This window comes from Cupressus sempervirens, chromosome 10, assembly GCF_028749045.1.
Source record: "Cupressus sempervirens isolate cs-2001-9-10 chromosome 10, ASM2874904v1, whole genome shotgun sequence".
NCBI classification, from domain to species: Eukaryota; Viridiplantae; Streptophyta; class Pinopsida; order Cupressales; family Cupressaceae; genus Cupressus; species Cupressus sempervirens.
The window spans coordinates 744,601,801-744,620,294 of record NC_143127.1 but is presented as its reverse complement, the minus strand read 5'-3'; positions in this window follow the sequence as shown (position 1 = coordinate 744,620,294).

The window sequence follows — 18,494 nt, the reverse complement described above, 5'->3', positions numbered from 1 at the left end:
CTTGGCTATAATGACCCAGGGTAGAGATGGTTATGTACTCTTTGCTATTTTATGGGTTTAGGACCCTCTTCTTGCCTTTTTTTATTCAAACATTGAAATTTAAAATGAGGGATATCCATCATACATTCAAACCATTCATATAGCACTAGACACAAATCTCAAGAAATAATTCATCCAACATAAAGGTACTAAACCTTTTAAACTATTGATCTTTAAATGCACAAACATTCCCATAGCTCTAAAAAAATATGCATTATAAAATTTCTTGATTTGCCAAAATAGTGCATTTTAAAATTCACAATTATCAAATCTTAGCATCCAATCAACTAATACCATAATACAAGCATCAAATCCAATGTGATCACAAAAACTCAAAGTTATTTCCACAAGGTCTAATAATGCCAATATCCAACCATCTCATACAATGCCATACATTGATAATCTGAAACATCATAACTGTGTGTCTATTAATGTCATACATAAAATATATATCAAAAAATATATACAAAATATATGTTGAATAATTCTATATAGGAATAAAGTGTGAATCCATAGATATCTACTCTTTCTCACAAGGGCAAGAAAATAAATCCCTGGTTGTCTTCGATCATCAAAAGGAGGGAGGTGTTACGAATCATGGGGTACTCCTATGTCATGCCCAAAAATTCAGAGAGCAAAAACACACCAACAATTTTTTTTGTTTTTAAAGATTAATAAAACCACTAAGTTTGATACATTTAATAGTAGATGTTTAAGTGTAGGTATAATGAGAAATAACTATGTGACCTTCTAATGATGTCCTGTCATTCCCATATAAGTTTATAATCAATGAGTAAGGAAAAGATCATTAAATCTGAGCATTCGTTATTAAATTGATTTCGACATTTGTTTCATTATTACTTTAATTTTAAGGTAATCTATTATAAGTAAAATAAATAATTAAAATTATCTTAACTCGCAATACTAAACAACTATCTAGATGTATAATCAACACTTAAAATTTAATCTAATAATCTAACTTAATTTTACAACCTTTACTAATCTAAAACATTTTAAGATAAAATAATACTAACTTTCGATTTAAGAATAATATAATCACTTACAATAAATCTTGATTAATTTTAAGATGGATTAAATATGCTAACTAACTTATCTTAGACAACATATTCACCAAAATGATACAAAATTTTCTTAAAACATAGAACTTTACTAAATACTAAATTAACTTTATAATCTTCTCAACAAACTTAATATCAAATTATGAGGTCGAGTCAATAGATTTAAAACATTTATTATTATCCACTATAACGCTAACTAATCAAAATATTAATAAACAATATAATTGAATTCTTCTAATAACAATCTAAGTAAATATAACTCTAACTATTTAAAAATCACAATCATAGAACTAACTATCTAAAATAACACCTAGCATAAAATTAACTAAACTTTATTAAATCAAACATAAACAAAACCTCTAACCTTGAGACACACTTCGATATCCTACACCCAATTAATACTATCTATTATTCAAAAAGAATACTAGTTAATTATGATTTTCTAACATTAATATATCATCATTACCCTAATCACATTCTACTCCCAATTATAATTCTAACACTGTCAACATACTAACAACTTTAATGCATACTAATTTATAATATTTAAATTATATCTAAACTAGACAAAAGTGCATTGAATACTTAAATTTAAACTAGCATAACTATAAAAAACTTCATACCAATTCAATTTATGATCTATTCAAAATAATAATAATAATAATGGTGATAATAATAATATAGCTAAAATTAAATTAACTAAAAATTAAACTAATTTATACTAAGATAACTTATATTCTAACAAATTTCAATATTAACAAACACTATTAAAAAAAAACATACTAAAACTAAACTAAACCCAAAACATATTAAATACTTAAATTTTAAACTAATCTAAACATTTAAAAGAATACTAATGGAGCTTATATTTAAATTAATTTAAAAAAATTTAAAATTTCTAAATTTTAAAACTAAATATAAAACACCTACAAACCTACACATTAACTTCTAACACAACTAAAATATCCTAACCTCTAACTGCATCCTCCCCCCCCCCCCCCCAACCAAAAAAAAAAAAAAAAACTCTACCCACCTTAACCCTCCACTCTAAACCTCCACACGCCTAAAACTCCCTCCCAAACAACTTGCACCCAACCTGAGAAGCCTGTGCGCTGACCAAGATGACCTTTATGCAAGTTTTCCCCCTACCACACTTGACAAGACCTCCCTTAGTGGGTGATACCCAAGATAAGCAATGAGGAAGTATTAAAGGAGTTTACTTTGCATTGTTTCTTTTTTGAAAACTTTTACCCTTGCTTCCTACCACCCATTAAACTGATTTTCCCATCCAGCTGTCCTATGCCTGACATGGAAATCCGTGTGAGTACTTACTCTAGTCAGTTGCAAATTTGCATAGGGTGGAGGAATATATGCATTCATGTTTTAAATATTTTTAGGTAAGTATGAGATAGAGCTAGGAGTTATGTTTTAAAGTTAAGTAGTTAGGGTCTTATATATTTAGGATATTTTAAAATATATAAATATAGTATTTTCTTTCTTTGCTCTTTTTTGTGAAAATTTTAAAAAGTTTAGAGGATAATTTAGGAATCCTTTAGATTCCCTATTGCAAGGAAAGTAATAAATCTTTCTCCCCATACAATCTACAACATCCTGTAGGTGGGTATTTGAAATTCGTGTTCTCTCTCTCTCTCTCTCTCTCTCTCTCTCTCTCTCTCTCTCTCTCTCTCTCTCTCTCTCTCTTAAAAGTATCCTTTTTTTAATAAAGGGTATATATTTTCTTCCCAAATTTGATTTTACAAATTACTTAGTTTAACAAGGGGGATTGAATAATTTAGTTTATCAACAATGCAAGATTTGTTTGTTTCCAATAATCACAATATGAATCAAATTTTCAACATAACATACTTTCTTTCTTAACATAATTGAACTTGAAATTTTTCATAATTAATCATCACCATTTAATCTATTTTTTCACACACATATACATGAATTGAAATACCATAAGATATAATGCAAGAGGGTTTCTCAATCTTTTCTCTTCTATTAATCAACGTGCTTCAAAACTCCATTGGGAAAGAACCAGTAAGAAAACCCGACATCCTTGCCAAATACATCAAAATTTAAATACATTTTTACATAATGTTACAATTCACTTGAATTCTCTTCTAGGTCTTTCACAAGAGATCCTTTCTAGTGTCTTCAATGCATCAAGGGAATTTATGGGAAAGACAAGAACTAACCCGGAGGCAAAACAACATATTATGATGAACAATTCAAGCATGAATTCCCAACCCATTTTTGTACAATAGGTTTAACATTAAACCCGACTAGGGGGGAGGTGGATTTTCTCAATAGGAGACATCAATCACCATGCCATAACATAGCCCTTTCAGGGCTAAAACTCAAGAATTTCTATTCTTCTACAAATGCCCTTTCAAGGCCAATATAACAAGGGTTTTCATTCCTTCCCTTCTTCAAGAATACAAATTTTCATACAAGATATGTGATGAAAAGTAGGGGCCTATACACCCTACCCTCTTTCCCTCTTCTCACCATGAGAGGGAACTCTACACTATTGAGGTCCAATTAAGGCCCTTCCCCCATACTTGGCCACTTCTTCCCTATCCAAGGGTGAGTAATGCCAAAACAATCCCCATGAAATCCCTTCAAAATTTCAAAGCAAAGCATAAGAATGAAACTCAAGAACAAGTTAAGATCTCTCCCCAAATAACCTCAACATACATGCAAGCAATATAGAAAAAACACAATACCTTATGTATGAATAATATGAAGAACATGATCAAAAGAGTGAAGAACCCTACCTTCACAAAAAAAAAGTTATGGTAAAATGACAAGTTGAGAAGAGCTTATCCTTCCTTTCCTTCAATCTTCAAACTTCTCTCTAAAAACTAGAGATTGGGTAACAACCCCAAAAATTCTCCAAAATGCCTCTAAATATGATCCTAACTCAACTAGACTTTAGGTAACCCCAAGGTGGAGTTTGAGTCACCAAACCATGAAGGAGACAAATCAATTTTCGCAATCAACCAAAAGTAGGGTTTTTGAGTGACCCTAAAAGTCAACCAAAGAGGCTAAGGGGGTGGAAAGTACTCCCAACACATACCCTTACCCCTAGGGTACTTAAATTTAATGTTTTTAGGCCTAAAAGACTTAACAGGAACCAATCAAAAGCTAGGAGAATTTTAAGACTATATAACAACCTTCAAGAAAAGACAATGCAAATTAGCACAAATAGTAAGGGGTTTAGTTTTGTCTTTCCATTAGATTTTTTGATTAAATATCATGCACACTAATTGCACACATCAGTAGTTCAAGAAATCACATGCATATATGTAAATTGCGTATCAGGAAAATCATATAAATTTAAAACATCCATCTTTTTAATATTCAATTGTTTATCTCATTCTACTCATATTTAATCATCTGAATCACATAATCAATATAGCATAACTTATTCGTTAATTCATATTAAAGTACTAGAATAATCATCGTTAGGCATGCATATACCTAACACCATAAACATCACTAATTAAGGAATACTAAACTATCTAAAAGCATGAAACTTAATCATCGAGGTACCAGATCAACACCCTTATCATCAAGTGAAAATGCATCATATCAATGTTATTGAAATTTTAATGATTTAACTGTCAAGATAATGTAGTAGTTCTTGAATCACTGAGTATTAAAACATGGATATATCAACTAATCTATATTTCATTAGGATATTCACAGCATAAAGCATAACTTCATACCCATTCAATTCTCCTACAATAGATTTAACAGGGAAATTCATATTTAATAAGTACATGCGAGGAGGAACCTTACATCCTAATACATTCAATAGTGTGTCAGTCTAGACTCTTCTATAATCAGACCTATTACAATCAAAAGTATATGTGAATCAATAACTATTATACATAAAAAATGAAATATACATACACATAAAATATATATTTTTCCTACTGCTAACTGATAATCCTGATCTATATCCACCTCATGAGAATGTGGATGATCGAGATTACTAAGACCCTACAAAAATAATCAAAATTATCACTCTATTATACTTATGAATGTCAAATCCAATTTCAATACTAAATTGTAAAGAAAACTCTTTCATACCCTAGTCAATGGCTCAAAAATAGCAACAACAATAGTGACTCCCTAATCATTATAGTGATAGAGATGTGGAGGAGTCTTTGATGTCCTTAGCCAAAAATGATACAACATGAGAATTAGATACAATTATCAAGAATCCATATTTTACTATGCCACATTATCAATTAAAATATTTTGGTACCTCTATGAATGTAGAACCACATATTTTATTGTTTGGTGTTGATCTTGAAGGTGTGACAATTACCTATTGCATATGTATATAAATCAATTAGACATCACAAATTAATCAAATTCATGTGCAAAATAATGTTCTATAGGCATACAAATTAAAACACATTAGAATATGTATGTACCTATGGAGAAGATGAACTCATTTGAAAGATAGGTGACCCCCAATCAACATCATCATGACCACTCTAACTCTGCATATGATCATATAATAAACAAAATAAGTAAATTATTCAGTCATTTATTAAATAAATATATTTAATTGAATTAAATTAACATGCAAATGAATGTACCTATACATGAGTGGTATCATGCCCACGCTTAGAGTCCAATGTGAAAGTTAATGGTCTAACACAAAACTAATTTAGATGGATACAACTATTGATTTAACCTTTGATATGATTACACTATAAAGAAATGTATTAATTTAAATGAATACATTGATACATACATGCAGAGTCTTTGACATAGTGTAAAATGAGGCTAGGGGATTATTGCTAGTGCCAACAACACTCTGGCCTTGATTTTTGAACAATGTCAAGATATAATAATTTATTAGTCATTCATGTACATATGAGATGTAATCAAAATAGTTTAAAATTAAGTTTTTATATTTACCTGTGTATCAGTGCCAAATGCAACATTGAAGAAGTCATATGTAATCATCCTAGTATCTTCATCCGAACTCCTACAAGTGTTGCATATACATATAGATCCACATGATGTGCACATGTGACCACTAGTAGGAGGGGGCTCATCCACAACCAAAGGAGAGGCACAATGCACAAGGCTCTAAGTCATTTTTCTAATAGTTCCTAGAGTGTCATCCTCAATGTACTCCTTCACAATAGAAGGAATAGTAACATGTTTCACTTGTGTCTTTCTAATAGGTTCCATAACAACATTAGGTTCAAAAAGTGCCCCTAGCCTATCAAATGATGATCCCCCACCTCTACACTAAAAATGAAGCATATCAAAATAATTGGGGATCTCCCCACGGACAAATTCACAATATAGTTTCCTCAAGAAATACCTTGGAACTTCATGATTATTATGAGGGGCATCAAACACCATTCACCATCTATCCCAAAAGTTTTTTTTGATACCTTCACGAATGCACCAATGGATGGAAAACCTTTTAGTTGTAGTTCTCAATGTGTTTTTTTCTCTAGGTGTTTCAAACAAAGAACATATGTCATCTTTGGTCATTTTCTTATTTTTAACATCTTCATAGGACAATTTATCAACATAATATCTTTTTTTCTCTTCTTTTATTATGCCATAGGTTTAATTGACTACTAATAGATGTGACTTAACCCACTATGGTCTCAAGGAATTGTACCAATAATGTCCTACCAGGATTATTGTGAAGCGAACCCTTCAACCTCCTAAAAATTGTTTCTAACTCCATCTTCCCTCTTTTAATTTCATTCAACAAATTTTCTTGGGTTCTTGGAGGAGGTATTTCAATTAGTGGAGGTTGTGGAAGTAGTTATTCTTCATTTTGAGGATTTTTGTGTTGATCCTGTGGAGGGTTTTATGGATTAGGTGGTGGATTATCTACATTACATGACAATAAAAAAAATACTATTTTTTTATAAAACTAAAAAAAAGCAATCAAAATTTAAAAAAAAACATTAAGAAACATAAAATTTAACAAAAATAAGAGTTAAAATTCATACCTCTTTGAGTAGTTTGGGATTTCTGACATAATGGAGTGATATCTAACACAAATTTGGGTTTAAAATGGGTAGTGATAGCATGTACACACTCCTTTCTCCTTAGAAGGGAAAGAAAATGCAAAGCCATTGAGATAAATAAGGAATGGCTCTTTGTTTTTATATATAAAACTTTTCAATAGCACAATCACACTACTTAATTCATTATTTTTAAATAGTGTGAGTGTGCTACCCATTTTATGAACCTTAAGCTTGTGCCACCCAGAACATAGTTTAATCAAACTATACCTTACATTAGAAAAAAATGTTGCATATATTTGGTCCTCAACTTTGTGAACTTACCCATGACAAAATCAACAATAATTAGCCTATTGTCTCAACTAGTCTCATAATTGTTTTAGTTTCCAATAATAGGCCTACATTTTGTATTAATGATTTATATAATGCATCATAATTGACTAGAGAATTAGATTTAACATAATAGTGAAGAGAGAATGAATAGACACATCAATAATCAACATAATATCTTAGCTATTCCACATTCATATGTATTTCTAATTCAAATCTTAGATATACATTTATTGTTAAAGATTTATACTTGCATCTTAATTATAATTATTCTTGAATCCATTTGCATCTTCTAATTTTTTATAGAAAGTGTGATTGATCATTACAAAGGGCTTAAGTATTTTTTGGGCCCTTTAAATATGTGGATGTATTTGTTATAATCTCAAAGGTCTCATCATTTCCCATATATGTGGGATGAATTTGGGCTTTGACCATGAGTTGACTGGCCCTGCAATGTATCTTGGCCTTATGGATGATAACTAGTCTAATGGTCTCTAGAATGACATGTGAGCTTGTAACTATATAGTTGATTGATAATAGTAATACAAGTTTTCATTTTTTAAATGTAAACCCATTTTTATCAACTATCTCAATTAAATGAGAAATTTGTCATGCCCTAATTTTTACAAGGCAAAAACACAACCAATTTTTATTTTTTTTTAAACTTGTTAGCTAAACAAAACATTGTTATGAAAAATTATAATTGAGATGACATTGCATAGAATGGACACATTAAAGGAGTTCAACACTCTTAGTCAAGTTTGTTGTCATACTTATATCCACTAAATCAACTAAGCCCTAGAAGTCATTGATAAAAAAACATTTTAGGTCCATATGTCCATAAAATGAGTTAAGATTTCATAGGTATTCATATTAAGTTAAAAGTTAGATAAAAGGTGCATTCTGAAAAGTGGAAAGTTATGTAGGAAGTCACTCATCACTACCCATCCCTTGAGAAATCAAGGTAGTACACACACACACACACACACACACACACACACACACACACACACACACACACACACACACACACACACACACACACACACACACACACACACACACACACATATATATAATCTATTAAGCCTAGTATATGTATTGGGTGGGCTGACTATCTTACTACTGAACAATATGATGTTTCTAAACCATTCCATTGGATGTCATGCTATAATAGTTACTTTTGATAATTGCTCATGATGCAAGGTTCATCACATAACATAGAGTAAATATTAAACATTCAAGATCTCTCATTATTAATGTCAATAATGGACTTTCAAAACACCCTAAATGAAAAGAAAGTTGCTAAAATTATAAGAAGAAATAATTATATAAGTTTTCTATGCATATATATTCACACATAATTATATACTAGATGCATGGATGATATGTATATCTATTATTTAATAAAAATATCCTATCATTAGACAAATAAATGTTTTCTTTTTTTGATATAATAATGTTATTGATATATAACTAAATTTACATACCATCACATTTACTTCTTAGATTAGTAAATCGTTCTATGTAAACCTTATAAATAATTGTTTCATTAATATTGCTTACTACAATAAACAAACTAATACCTGACTACTAACTAGAAATTTAAATCCTATTTATCATACTAATTACCCCTAAAAGAAAATGACACTTTATTAATTAACTTTGCACCTAAAAAAAATTCAATTATTCTAACACCAAACAACACCCTCTCTAAAAATATTAGCATTAACTAATCTAAATTTTACTAATAAAATTTTAACTATATGTTACGAACATCCTAATTCCAACGCTCTTAACTCATGAATTTATATGATGCTCTAACCACCTTAATTCTAACCTTTACTAATCTACACCTAATTTGATACACTATTGACTCCTATTAACCTTAATTACTCATTACATTATTGATACCCTTACAAAGATTAATTTATCCCTTAAAAATAGCAATACCTTAAATTTTCCAATACTACCTAAACAATCTCTATCCCATACTTAATTTCTTTCTCAACCCATATCAACTAAGACACACCAAAACAACATACTTGTTTGGCTTAACTAAATCCTAATCTATTTTTATTTTATTTTCACATTTAATAATTCAAATCAAAGTTAAATAATATTTACAGTTTAAAACTTCTCAATGTTTAATATTACAGTTAAATCACGCTACACCTTCCTCTTACTATCTTAACAAACTCTCTCCCTAAACATTAAAAGATGTGATTAAATAAACCACCATCCTCACCTAGCTAAAAAAACTATTCTTTTTAATAATAGTATCCCTTTCTAATCTTAAATATGAAACCAATATTGTTTCTTTTTACTTAGTCCTTAACATTGTTAATGCTACCCTAAAACAACTCCTATCTAACTCTACCCCTTTACTTCCACTAAACTCCCACTAAGCTCCTTAACCTATGTTCCTCTTTTAAAAAGGATTATGCTAGGGCCTAGATACCTATACCTAGCTTTGGATGCTAATCCAAGTGGGTGTGGTCCAAGACAAGTGGCCATGCTTCTTTTGAAATGTTTTTCTTTTAAAGAAAATAACAAACTTGACTTCCTCCCCTAGAAAGATGGTGCCCAAGATGGTACTTGCTGACTTTTGTCAGAACGTGGCAGCTCATGTCCCATATTTGATATGCCCAAGGAAAAGTGGGTGAGGAATGGATGCCTACTTGGCCCTTATTACAAGGTAAAAGCACAGATCTATGTCACCGTTTGTGATACCAAAACCTATTTTGGTCAAATCTCATTTCTCTATCAAAACCCAATTTTTTTCAAAAACTAAAAATACCCTTTTATAGATCTCATATTCAATATCATCATTATATAAATTTTTGAGTGTTTTGATTAGTTATAATATGTTATAATCTCAAAGTATTATAAGTTGATATTTTAACATTTCAGAAGATGCTCCCTCAAAATGGAAAAAAAATAGTAAATCATATCAAAAAAATTAAAAATTTATATTTATCTCTAAAGGAGAGAATCATCTTCATGAATATGTAATTGTTTTCAAGAAGGTATAGATTTGATAGGAAAGTTTTGAGAGGAGGAAAAAACTATTGGATTCTGATAAGGTCGAACTTGAGTACTTATAACAAAGAAAATATACATAAAAAATAATTATTTCTTTTTTGGTGCACTAGCTATACATGTAATCTATAAGATATTTTCAAATCGAAACAAAAAAAGATGATTTGCATATACTTGTTTGATGGGAACTACACCCTATATTTTTTACAGTTAAAAAAAGGACTTCAAAATAAAATAAAATGAATTAATTGTTTCTCAAAAAATTTATAAAAATTATAGACATAAAGCTCATCCAGTTCTACACATTTCATCAGTTTACATCATCTTCATATTTTAAACACAAATACCATTTTTTTTGTCACTAATGTTGAACTATCACATTCTGAGATCACGTTTCTTTATAAAAGGTGACACAGGTTTGTGCTTTTACCCTACAACATTTTTTATTTATTTTTAATTATTAAATTGATTGTTCCATTTTATATAGTTATCTAATTCATCCTGATTGGGCATGAAAGTTTTCATTTATGTCTCCTTTTGAAATGCTATTTTATTGGTGATTTGATGTGTATGGTTCTTTTCTTACTTGTTAAATTTTTAATAATATTTAATATATAGATCGTGGGTATATTCTACACATTATTTTAATGCTCTATATTAAAGGGGAGACTAATTTTGTTTCTCCCATATATTGTCCAAAGAAGTTTTAGGCATCTATAGCTTGTGTTATTTTCTTCCCCTATTTGGCTACCTATATTATGTTATGATTAAATTCTCTCTTACTTCTATCTTGAAAAGTTTTAGAGAAAGAAGTTGATGAAGTAAAGATGTTATTCAACTTGAGTAGTATTAGAACTAGAACTCAAATGGATAAATGAATATTCATGAACAATGATCTACTAGAATACAATAACTTCCTCTCATTATACTGAATGTATACATATACATATCTACATTACAGCCATTTATATACTGAATTAAATCAGCTATGTCAAAAAAGATTGTAAACAAAATAACATCTTACACAAAAGGGATTATAAGAAGTGTTTCACTTCCAAGAGCTACCACAATAAATCCAATCACTAACCACAAAAACTTACAATACATATCTTGCAAGTAACTGATCACAATATCTCAACTTTTCTTTATACATTTCCAACAATACATAGTGATAAAATAGGTCTCTTATCATCACAATGAAAATAACCATGGGGACTTGACATCTCAATATATTTGTAATGAAAGGGAATATTTTCATCTCTACACACACTTGATTTCCAACATTGCCCAAGAATAAACCCTAATATCCTCAAGTAGTCCATCTTCACAAAAACTTGCACATGCAGACAAACTTGGAACCATGGAGTCTCACCTCCCAACCTAGGCCTCAAAGAGGCCACCCCCGTGCTAGGGGAAACACGGTTCAACTAGGATACATTCAAACAACATCACAATAACAAGAACCAACAAGATTACCACAATTTAACAACAGATTTACAATCCCCAACCAAGGCTTGCATAATGATTCACAAACAAAATCATAAACATTTTGTGAAGGTGGGCTCTTCAAGGAGGAGAATGCCATATCCATATGAAACAACAAATTTTGCAATTTCAATATTTCAATCAAGGCTATCAAGGACATGCCACAACAAGGCTTTCAATAATCACATGCCTCAACAAGGCTATCCACACTTATACCTTCCATAGAATAATAGAAGGGCATATGGCTTCAATGGAGCCCATACTCCATGAAAACTATCTCCTCTCCAAGAGGAGGGTTTCTCAACTTTAATGTTGAGCCCAACTAATCCCTTCACCCTAAGGCTTCTTTTCCCTCCCAAGGGTGAGTAAAGCCTTCACACCCAACACAACATTCAATCCACCACAACAAATTCAAGAAACAAGATTAAATGCAAGTAAATCCAACATGCTCATTTACATACACAACAACTACTACATGCACCACATGCAACCCATAAACCATACAAGAACACTTTTGCAATCTCCATTTTTCAACTCTCAAGAGATAAGAAAATTCATGGCATGAAGCACTAACCTCCTTCCAAGCTAATGGCTATTATGTGGAGATGATGATCTTTCTTCCTTGGATTCCAAGTTCCTTCCTCCAAACCCTAAGTGTCTCTACAATAGAGAGAGTGGGTGAACAACCCCTAAGTTTAGCACAAGCTCCCTAAAAAGAACTCCACTTCCATTCCCACCTACCGCTATTACACCTTTCTACTTTTCTACCAATAGGAACTTGACCAAGTGGTGGGATGAGGGAAGAAGTCACGTGACACTTTGATTTTCGAATTGGCTTGAAAATGACTAGTTTAGAGGGTCTCCTAAGTCCCCTAGGCCAACTTATGGTTATATTTATACCCCCAACCTATACTACTACCATGCGGGTAACCACTTTTAAGCCCTCTAAAGTTCCTATCAAATTTAATTTGAATTCCATCATGAAGGTAACTCATCCTAACACTCTTCAAGGTGGATTAACTTAATTTCATAATGGGTTTAAGTTTAGGTTAAGTGACTTCATGCCCAAAATTTTACATGGCATATCATTTACACATAAACAATACAAGTGTCAAATGACACACACATTAAATACTTACACATCACAATGACATGTCGCTAGTTAACCATGATCTTTAAACTTATAACACCCATGCACAATCACGTTATGAAATAAACACATTACAACGAAGTTTTGAACCTTCCAAAGATTCACCTTGGCTTTTATCGTGTTCACATAGGTTTGAACCTTGTTTCCTCAAATAACCTCCATGGTTCAACTCGCCTGCACACTCAACTTAATGTCAGTAGCCCAATGAAATAATATAGAAATATAGGCATATAAATGTAGAATAATCCAATATCACTTAATTTCATTAACATATTTAGTTATCTTCCATCTAATTGTTTCCATAAAATATTCAAAACATTGAAATATCAAGATATGTATAACATTAATCTTTCTAATTATAACAAAATTACCATTCTAAATAACATCACAATCCTTGTCTATCATAATAATGAAACACCAAAATCATATCTATTAAATCATTAAAACATGTAAAATGGACCTTAGTATATAAGTGAAAATCATTATTGTGCAGTCTTGTTTCTAGTATCCTTTCAAATCAACTGACCAAAGTAATATTTCTAACAATGTCCTTTTTATCTCATTATGAGGTGTGTATGCCCCTAGAGTTAATTTCTCATGCCATTGAATGTTTCCAATTTATGTCATCATATTTTAAAACCAATCTACGAGTGCAACCATTATGTTTTATTATCATTTGATCTATACTCATTGTTATTTCTTATGAGAATGCATGTTAATTCATCTCCCCTAAATTTATAGTAAATTATACCTTGAATCTCATGACTAGGTTCTCATCTTGAACATGTTGGGTTTAATTTTCATGTGGTCCTATCTTATTGACCTAATATTATTGGATAGGGTATCAACCTTATAATAATCAAAATCTGCATCAGTCTCTAATAGGATCTTATAAATAAATCATTATTAGTAACAAAAAATGTTAATCATAACCTTATTAATTCCTAATCATATTTATTTCATCAAGATCTATAATAGGGTATTAGTGTGGGCCTTACAAAATTAGTATGTGAAGTAAAAATAATTTATGAATCCATGTGTGTTCTGAATCTGATGAACTTGGTAACTTCAAAGACTGTGTACCAAGCAATCTCTATACTAGTTTGACATGTAATTTTTAAATGTTGATTAATAATATGAAATGCTAATTTGGCATGAGGAAGCAATATGTAAATTAAAATGTCATTGTGCAAATGGTTACTTGAAGTTCAACTCACAGTACATTGAAAAGGAGAAGGATCGAGGAGTTTCTCTAGTATACTAGAAGCACAATGAAAATGTTAGAAGTATAATGTAAGAGTGGAGATCGCTATGTGATCAAGCATCTCAAAGGAAAATTCTAAATTAGGGGGATATAGAGTTAGAGAATACAGTGAATGTCAATAGTGTGAGGAATGGGGGTAATAAAAAGTTGTAGGTCAAAGACAATGATGAGTCGAGTATTGGAGAGTAATATTCATGACTATCATAATTTGGATAGTAGGTGTTTGAGAATTGAAAATATAATTCATGTCATAAGTTGGATAGTAGATTGTATGTTTAGTTGGGAAATGCATGAGTCACCTGCAACCATGGTTAGTAATTTATCTATTAGAGAGTAATTAGTTCTTATATATGAGATGTAACAAGAGTAAAAAGGTCTAGATCATCCACTCGTGCCATTCTTAGAGTTTTTACTTTTGTGTTGAGTTGTACTTGCAAACAAGCACACCCTTAACATTCTCCCTAAAGAGATCCCAAGTCTTTCTCACATGATTAAAAATTGAAATTAATCTCTTGAATGCATACCATAATATTCATGTTGATAATCGTAAGATGGGGTTTAAGGAAAACTAACAAACTAGACTATGATTCCTCCAAAAATACCCAAGTCTTTGAATAATCTAACCTAGACTCTAATTAGATGTAATTATTCTATTCCTAGACCCTAAAAATATGATTTAAACTAATAGGATTATGTCTATAGTGTGCACACATGAAATTCTATTCTTTAGGGTCTATAAATAACAACAAGCAGAGACATTCAATCAAAAATCATAGGGCAAAAATAATACAAAAGGGAACATAAAAATCACATGACTATTGGAAGAACAAAATAAAAGGATTACCATCCATACTTGATTAAAATAAAGTGATCTCAACCACATTCTCTTCCTCTTGAGAACGCCTCCATGTTCTATTCACACACGATCGATTTGAGATAAAGTACAGAAATTAGCTCAGTAAGACTATAGAAATGAGCTCTTGTGTGTGTGTGTGTGTGTGTGTGTGTGTGGGTGTGTGTGTGTGTGTGTGTGTGTGTGTGTGTGTGTGTGTGTGTGGGTGTGGGTGTGTGTGGGTGTGTGTGTGTGTGTGTGTGTGTGTGTGTGTGTGTGTGTGTGTGTGTGTGTGTGTGTGTGTGTGTGTGTGTGTGTGTGTGTGTGTGTGTAGAATCAAAATGATGATAAACCCATTGATATTACAACAACATGAAGGACACAAAAAAAAAAAAAACAAATTCACATACAAATGCTATAGTCACTGCAAGTAAGCATCAAAATTGAACCCCAAATGTTGTAGTGGCTCCATTTTCTTGGGCTATTAGAGTCTTATTTTTTTTTTCATTTATATCTAGATATATTTCCACATCCACATTGATTAGGTCTAACATTAATCTATTCATCATGATTGAATCTATCATAATCACTAATTTGTGGGTACCATATAAACACATACATTTGTTAAATAACTTATTATAATTATTTATTGGTCAATATGATATTAAACATTAATACCAATCTATAAATATTAAATAAAAAATATAATATAATGTAATCTACTATTATTAAATTAATGATATCATAAATATTAATTATATAAATCATATTACATATATTATAAATTAATATTAATAAATTTTGATATAATAAAATAAGATGTCTTTTGATCTAAAGGAAATAACCATTCAAAATAAAATATATATAATTTTCAACATGGGAGAACATTAAGGGATTATCAGAGAAGTTTTAAAAAATAATTTAAAGAAATTGCAAAAAGTAAAGGTCATTATAATGGTATCAGAGCATGTTCTTGCCACCCTAATGTAAAAAAGATTAATATACAACAAATTGAAAATGCTAGATAATTGCTAATAAATTCTATAAATTAAAAGACAACATATAATTTTCATATATTTTAACCAGTCAAATAAGCTAGGCATCAAATAGAAAGAGTCATATTGAAACCTTGGGAAAGAGATTTGATGAAATAATCAAAGAGAAGAAGATTAATCCAGAAAGATTTACCAACAAGAAACAAACTATTAAATATTCTAAACTAAAGTATGAAGGCTAACAGGGAAATATAATAGTATGAATAAATCAGAAAATAAATACCAATAAAATAGCTTATCCAATAGTGAATACTATTGAAGGGAGAATACAATCACCACTAGTAGAGTGAAAAAAATATAGTCAACACTAGCAAAGTGAGAATGGAAACTAGAAATGGATGGACTGTTCAGTCATTCAAAAATAAAGAAATGAGATTGTAATAAGGATCAACATAATACTCAAGTTTTATAACTTTCATATTATAAATATTTTAATTGTAGTTGAATACATTTCAAAGAAAATATTCAAGGATATTATGGTCTGTTTGGTTTGGGAATAAAAATATGGGAATAGGAATAGGTATTCTAGAATAGAAAATAGAATACGTATTCCTATTCTTGTTTGGTTTAGTCAAAATTTGATGGGGAATTCACAAACCCAAAAATTTATGTTTTCTAAAATAAATAAAACTAGAATAGGAATACATAATCCAATTCCATCTATTTAGATGGAATTGCAAATTCTCATTTTTGGGCCAAAATTGGAATATGTATTCCTATTCACAATTTCAATTTGGTGCACCCAAATAGAGAATCTGAGATATTAAGAATTTACATATGCCTATTCTACTCATATTCCTACTACCAAATAGACCCATATTTCCTTTCTTATCCCTTATATAAGAAGATAAATTATAAAGGAAAAGATGGTTCTACCAACTCCCATTATAAAGAATAATGATAACAATTAGCTTGTTGCTAATATAACCATTAACACCAATCATTATTAAACTAACCAATTATATAATTATGGAACTTCATAAAGTGTGTTAAATGATGAACATAAGTATCCTCAAAAATAAATAAAGAGATCATATTATGCGAAAGAATTAGTCAATGAGACTTATCTCTATTGTATGAAGAATCAACCAAGAATAGTGAAAATAGGGTTACCATAGTATGGTAGAATGAGCGACACCTATATTGGATACATAACCATATATTATAATAGAGAGGTGTAAAAAAAAAATAGCTTAGTGAGAAACCAATGAATAGATAAAAAATATGAATAGACTATGAATCGTGCATGGATAGAATAACGTCACACACTAAGGGAAGAATTAAGCTTGGGAAAAAAAAGTCAACTTTTACTATCTAACACTTTTGGTCTAGGAATTAAGCTTTGTGTGTGATGTTTAAGCTATTATGATAGAATAGGGAATGGTAGTGAAATTATCATAGCATCCAATCAATAGAACACTCCCTTTGTCATGCCCAAAATACGAAGGCAAAAACACAAAAAATTTTTTGAAAGATAATAATAACTAGGTTCACTAGGGTATAAGAGTTGATTTGCAAGTGAAGGAATAGGTTAACTATATTTCACCTAAAGTTTACAATCATGAAAAAGAATAAATTGTTAAATTTAAAACTCTTATTATTACAATGGTATCAGCATTTGATTCATTATTACATTAACAATATATAAAAATTATTCTAATTATCAATCGGGTAGAGTATAAGTCCAATTATTTCATAACATAGACATCAAAGAACTAAATATAATTGAACTTATGATCTATTGAAAAATAATAATAACAATAACAATAATATAGCTAAAATTAAATTAATTAGAATCTAAACTAAAAATTTTTAAGATAATTTATATTCGCAACATAACCAGTAACTTCCTTTATCAAGGTAACTAGATTTACACAAATTAACTTTTACTAACCATTTAATTTTAAATTTAATATTTACTAAATCTAACATCTAATAATAGTTTAATGAAAAATACGTTCCTCCTATACTTACAACAAACTTTTTTTTATTAACAAGCACAACTAATGTTTGCATATCAAATTTCATTATACTATCTCAAAGATCGAAACTCACTTAAAAACAATTAACCAAAACTAATATTTAAAAAGATCATAATAATTAAATTATATACAAAAGATAAAATTCCATACTAACTAATGACTAAATAACTTATAATAACTCTAACTAATATTAACTAAACATTAAAATAA